Source organism: Rutidosis leptorrhynchoides, chromosome 6 (genome assembly GCF_046630445.1).
Source record: "Rutidosis leptorrhynchoides isolate AG116_Rl617_1_P2 chromosome 6, CSIRO_AGI_Rlap_v1, whole genome shotgun sequence".
Lineage (NCBI taxonomy): Eukaryota > Viridiplantae > Streptophyta > Magnoliopsida > Asterales > Asteraceae > Rutidosis > Rutidosis leptorrhynchoides.
The window spans coordinates 102,598,709-102,606,489 of NC_092338.1; positions in this window are offsets into that span (position 1 = coordinate 102,598,709).

Here is a 7,781-nt window from a genome sequence, read left to right on the forward strand (position 1 = left end):
AACGATAATCGTTACATATATGTCTCGTTTCGAAATCATTAAGTTAGTAGTCTTATTTTTACATAAGTATTTCATTGTTAATACACTTAATAATATATTTACTTATCATTTAACATAATTAACCAAGTGTATCAATATCTTAATATGATTCATATGTACCTAGTAAGACGTTGTTATAACGATAATCGTTATATATATCGTTTTCAAGTTTCTTAAATTAATAGTCTCATTTTTATGTATATAACTCATTGTTAAAATACCTAATGAGATACACATTTATAATAAAATCATGTTAACTATATATATAACCATATATATGTCATCGTATAGTTTTTACAAGTTTTAACGTTCGTGAATCACCGGTCAACTTGGGTGGTCAATTGTCTATATGAAACCTATTTCAATTAATCAAGTCTTAACAAGTTTGATTGCTTAACATGTTGGAAACACTTAATCATGTAAATAACAATTTCATTTAATATATATATAAACATGGAAAAGTTCGGGTCACTACATTCTGATCCTTGATATGTTCCTAACTGTCGCAACAATTATCCTTCTTTTCCAACTTCCTCCGGAGGAATCTGTTTACTTCTATTTTGCTCTTGGGCTGGTGATTTTCATAATCCTTCCTTGTATTTGTCTTTTCATAATTATTGACATCTACGATTAATGATCTTTTCCGTTTGCTGCGATTTATACCCCCTTTCTATTTCGGGGCTTCATGCTTTTGTTTTCTTTTCGCAAGTAATGGTCCAGAATTCGTAGGTATGGAGTTTCGAATTATCATAATATACAAAGTAGAAAGGAAATATAGTAGCACGATTTGATTTGTCAAATTACCGGAATATTCGGAAATGACCGAATCATCAAGAAAAATATTTTCTTGATAGTTTAGAGGTTAAATAGAATGAAAGAGCTATGTAACATGGTTCATGATGAGGGTATGATCTGTGAACCTTTATCACATTCTATTAGAAACTCAGCATGACTTACTGTAATATAATCACGTTGATCAAGTGTCATTATATTAAATTAACTCATGCTTCAATTCCCAACACTACTTCAAAAACATTCATATTTTAAATTCGAATTTTTCAGAATTTAGAAACTAAAACAGTTTCCTTTATGATATAACACAGATAGCGAGAAGAGATAAATGATTTTAGATAAGAATAGTTATGAAGATATCTCCAGAAATATCGAGGATATTTATAATGAAAGATACGATGATATCTTAGAATTTCTAATATCGAAAAATGATGAAGAATATTTGTCCGCAAAGGTTTAGAGTCAGGAGCAAGGTATTCGTTAATGACTTCAACAGACACTGAATCATTTGGATTCTTTGTAGGCAGGTTTAGTCTTTGTGATTTGTCCACAGCCTCCTTCATGGTTTGCTCAATCCGTTTTCCAGTTCCAACTTTTCTGAGCTTTGCCAACACACTATTCTTTATCATCAAACTTTCGACTGTTAAAGTCATTTACAGTTTTTGCTGCTTCTTCAGCATTCAAAGTTATCATAACCGAATCATCGGTTATCAATCCGAGGTGTTTTCAAGAGTTTGAAGGGTTTAAATGAAGATTGTATTTGTCAAGATACATATGATGTTCTAGAATTTTGAATGATACAAATATTTTTCTGAGTTTTATGAATATAAGTGACGTTCTAGCACAGTTTTGAAGTCAAAGTATAGCTTTGAAAGATGTAAGAATCTAAGAGTGATGTTTTCTGTTAAATCTTGGCTTGGATTCTGATTTTTCAAAATCAGAATATGTAATCAAATTTGGATGCGAATGGTTGTTTTGATTTCTAGGAAAGAATGTATATCGTTGTGAAAGTAGTGAGTATAGCTGATGATTTGCTGAATCAGAATTGAATAATGTAACATATTAATTGTGAATTTATATATCTTTCGGGTATTACATACCCGTTAAAAGTTTCACAAATAATATTTTGTACCAGAAAATTTTATTACAGTCTTTATGAAAATATATATGTATATTTTCTTCGGATGTAATACAGATTTAATGAGTTAATATACTATTAAACTCATTTGATTTTCGGCTAGAACTAGAAATAAATAATCTCTAAAACATTAAAGATTACATAATCTTCGCGGAGTATTTCACTAATGTAATCGATACTTCATTATCTATTCTTATTGATATTCCTCGGTGAAGGATGTTGGTGCTCGTGGAATTCTTATGAACTTCGTAAGATATAAATTATGTTTTCTAGAAAGTTTCGAGTACATCGAAGATAAAAGTATAAAATCAAACATGTAGTTGATTAATACACTAGGTTTATTATGAAATGGAATTCATTGAGTTGAAACAGAGATTGTAGTTAACGATGGTTAAGTCGTTAACGAAGGATGTACATCATAGCATATTAGTAATATGAATTAACCGAGCAGTACCTACTAGTTAAGATTCACACGTAATAGCTTAGTACGAAAAGATTTATTTTGATCTCAAAATTCATATTTATATAAAATATACATATAATTTTTTCAGAGGGAATGAGTTAATACTTCATAACTCGTTGATACGATATACGCGTTGTTGATTAGTGATGATGTTTGCGGTGATTATGGATCTGGCGGAGCTTATGATATTGTAGATGCTGCTGATGCTGACGATGCTGACGGTACTGACGGTGCTGGTGATGCTGACGGTAATGTTGATGCTGCTGGTAAAACAAATCTAACTTGTAAATCGTGCATCATTCCGATCAGGGTTTTATTTCATCATTTCTATTCGCTCACTCATCTGGTTTACAATTAGAACTAGAATAAGTAATCTCTAAAACTTTTAGAAACTACATATTCTCTGCAGAATATTTCTTCGATGAAGTTATGAATCAATACTTCATCGTTTATTGTTGTTGGTACTCCTTGGTATCTATGGTGAGTATGATGTTGATGCTCGTGGGATAGATTGTGATGTTGAGGTGTGTGATGTGGATGTTGTTATTGGTGGTGGTAATGATACTGTTGGTGTTGATGATGGTGGTATTGTTGATGCCGGTGATGCTGCTGGTGCTTGTAACCTTTGCACCATATTCTCTAAAGTCACTACCTGAGCGCGAAGCTCGTTGACTTCTTCTATTACACCGGGGTGATTGTCAGTTTGGACGAGCGAACGAATAAGATCTAGAATTTGAGATAGTATATAATCGTGACGAGATACTCTGAAAATGAGAGAAAAAATGGTATTACGAACAGGTTCGCCGGTAAGTGCTTCAGGTTCTTCGCCAAGAGGGCAATGTGGTGGATGGAAGGGATCGCCTTCTTCTTGTCTCCAATGATTAAGTAAGCTACGAACCCATCCCCAATTCATCCAGAATAGATGATGGCTAATTGGTTGATCCATTCCGGTCACACTGTTTTCGGAGCTTGAGTGAAAATCCATATCGGAATAGTTGTCAGAATCTAAGGGATCTGAACTAGATACGTGATCCATCTTGTATAATTAGGGAATTGATTTTTTATATGAAATAGATTATATGACTTAGATTGATATTTCTTCAACACATAATTTACATATGTATATATAATACCAAAATCCCATAAATTACGGAGAAATTTTCGGAAGATGTCAGGAAAAGTTTATAGTAACAGATACGCTAAGATATGAAATTTGTCTATACACTATTCATGCAATAACTGCAAGAAAAATGTGTCTAGACTTGAGAATGATAAGCATGTAATTTCTGACAAGAAATGATAAGCAAAATTCGGTAAAAACAGATACGGTCATAGTCCAGATTCACTAATGAATACTAACAATTACCAGGTAAACACACTAATGCAAATTCTGGTTCCCTGTGACCTCAAGCTCTGATACCAACTGTGATGATCCGTCCAAATCCCTTTGGACGAATACATCATTCATCGATTTCACAGTGAGATACTGACCTCTACATGATACGTTTTGTAAACATTGTATTCTTTTGAAAAGGCACACCATAATTAAATATCAAATTCCAAGGTTCTCGACATCTGATGATTTCTACATATAGACAATCACAGTAAATAATAGTTTACCATAATACATTCGTTGTCAATGTAGTTAAAATAAGATACATGGTGATGATTTTGTGAATGCAAAGTTTTCTCGAGTAAATCATGTATGACTCCATGCACATAGCTTGTATAACGTATAAGCAAACAGCGAAAGACTTCTAGAAACCTGAGAATAAACATGCTTAAAAGTGTCAACACAAAGGTTGGTGAGTTCATAGTTTTAATGTTGCGCATAATCTGTATATAAAGGTGGATCACAAGATTTCAGTTGTTTCATCCAGAAACGTTTATCAAATTATTCTACAAGATTGAGCACCCTGGTAACTAAACTTTAACATCTATAATAAGTACCCCTGTTTTAACATACATGCAACCAACATGTACAATACACACAATCTAACGTGTACTAAACTCAAATAGCATACGTCTGTTTTATAGTTCAGGCTAGGGTTTCTATACCTGGAACAGACGGGGATGTCAAGCCCTATGGATCCATATATAACTACTCGCGCCCACCAGTTTTTATAATTGACAGTTACTAGTTACCAGAGCTAAGGGATTTTCGGTTCAAACTCACTATAGAATTTAGTATGTACTTGTATCCATTGCGTTTAAAATAAAGTGCATGTATTCTCAGCCCAAAAATATAGATTGCAAAAGCAATTAAAAAGGGAGCAAATGAAACTCACCTTAGCAGCACATAAGGTCATTCACCGAAATGTAACCGAAACTTGGAATGCAAAATAACCGTAGATCTCAACCTAGAGAACATATGTTGGTCAATACATGTCTAATAAGCTAGGTCGGGTCATAGTGTATCACAATCCTAATGCTCGAGACCGTCATACAAAAGTTTACAAAAGTCATCTCAAAAGTTAACCTGACCCAATATGATCTTTAAATCCATACATGTCTATTAACATAGTATAAGTCTTGATAATTGAACGAATTTATAGTTTATCAAACTCAAAATATTATTTATTTCAGGAGCTATGTTATATTTGAATTATTATGGCAATCGAACATATTTTACTATTTCACATAGTTTTCCAATACTTGTAAAATCAGATTATAGTGTTTATAAGGCTTTGAAATATGATAAAACAGTCAACTTTGACAATTGTTCAACGAGACGTGCCTTATATAAAATTTTGTTTACTCGACTAATAATATTTGGAAATTCAATTTATCAATCTCACATACAAGTTATTTAAATATCAATTGTAGATTCAAAAACAATTTCAATTAATATTAATCATAATTCAGTTGACCATAACTTTTAATCCGTTCCTCGAAAACACACGATTTCTAAATGAAAAGTTATTAATTTTTCGATAGCTTTCCAACGACATGCATATCATATACTTTATATCAGTAGCATATGTATCAAATTTGTGATTCATCATAAACTAGCTAATGACAAAATTAAAGCATACAAGCATGAATAAACATGTATACTCGAGCACTAGACATGGATACACTATTAATATATAAAAGATAAGATATGAATGCTCACGTATCAATATTGTGATTCAATATTGCAGGAAAGTACGTAGACGCAACGGAGATGATAAACACTAGGTTTGACTTGCGAACAATACCCACGAACATTACCCATAACCTCCATAGCTGTAACCCATAGTTTCCTTAGCTCTATCTCGCTCGAAAACCCGTTTTTGAAAATAACTCGCTCATGACCTTGTCGTAGTATTTTATGTATAATAATACTAATAATAATACTCCTAACTATAATAATAATAATAAAATAATAATAATAATAATAATAATAATAATAATAATAATAATAATAATAATAAAAATAATAATAATAATAATAATAATAATAATAATAATAATAATAATAATATAAATATATTGATAATGCTAAAAACGAACATATATTTCATAGCATTATTTCTCAAGAAAGACAAGCTTTTAGTTGCAATTGTTCTATTTACAAGTGATATTCGTTTAAATAATAAAAGGTGAAGACAAAAGACAGATTCGACGAATTGAAGACGCAAACGACCAAAAAGCTCAAAAGTACAAAAGACAATCAAAAAGGTTCCAATTATTGATAAGAAACGTCTCGAAATTACAAGAGTACAAGATTCAAAACGCAAAGTACAAGATATTAAATTGTACGCAAGGACGTTCAAAAATCCGGAACCGGGACCAGAGTCAACTCTTAACGCTCGACGCAACGGACTAAAAATTACAAGTTAACTATGTATATAAATATAATATAATATATAATTAATTATATTAATTATATATATATTATATATATATTAAAAACCGTCGGTAAACAAAGAGCCAAACTCCTCTGAGCTGTAAAAGTAACCTCCGCGACTCGCGGAGTTTGAAGGCAAAATTGGCCGCGAGTCGCGGAGCCCCAAAATGAAAAACTGCCTATAAAGCCAACCGAATTCTGATCGCAAATCATCATCTTTTTCTTCCTCATTCATACGTAAAATTTATATTTATATTTATAATTTATATTTTAATTTTAATTATAATTCTAATAATAAGGGTATGTTAGCAAATGTTGTAAGGGTGTAAGTCGAAATTCTGTCAGTGTAATGCTACGCTATTTTTAATCATTGTAAGTTATGTTCAACCTTTTTACATTAATGTCTCGTAGCTAAGTTATTATTATGCTTATTTAAAACGAAGTAATCATGATGTTGGGCTAATTACTAAAATTGGGTAATTGGGCTTTGTACCATAATTGGGGTTTGGACAAAAGAACGACACTTGTGGAAATTAGGCTATGGGCTATTAATGGGATTTATATTTGTTTAACTAAATGAAAGTTTGTTAATGTTAATATAAAGATTTACAATTGGGCGTCCCTATAAATTACCATATACACTCGATCGGACACGATGGGCGGGGTATTTATATGTACGAATAATCGTTCATTTAACCGGACACGGGAATGGATTAATAGCCACTAGAATAATTAAAACAGGGGTGAAATTACATTCAATGGTAATTGGTGTAATTGTTAACAAAGTAGTAAAACCTTGATTTACACGCAGTTGATAACCTGGTGTATTCATTAAACAAAGTATTAAAACCTTGTTACAATTCGAATCCCCAATTAGTTGAAATATTTAACTTCGGGTATAAGGATAATTTGACGAGGACACTCGCACTTTATATTTACGACTGATGGACTGTTATGGACAAAAACCAGACGGACATATTAAATAATCCAGGACAAAGGACAATTAACCCATGGGCATAAAACTAAAATCAACACGTCAAACATCATGATTACGGAAGTTTAAATAAGCATATTTCTTTTATTTCATATTTAATTTCCTTTATTTTATATTTAATTGCACTTCTAATTATCGCATTTTTATTGTTATTGTGTTTAATCGCACTTTTAATTATCGTACTTTTTAATTATCGCAAGTCTATTTTATCGCACTTTTATTATTCGCAATTTCATTTATCGTTATTTACTTCACGCTTTAAATTAAGTCTTTTATTTATTTAATATTTTACATTTGGTTTTAACTGCGACTAAAGTTTTAAAATCGACAAAACCGGTCATTAAACGGTAAAAACCCCCCTTTATAATAATAATATTACTTATATATATATTTGTATTTTTATAAAAGTAAACTAATATAGCGTTGAGCTTTGTTTAAAAAAGATTCCCTGTAGAACGAACCGGACTTACTAAAAACTACACTACTGTACGATTAGGTACACTGCCTATAAGTGTTGTAGCAA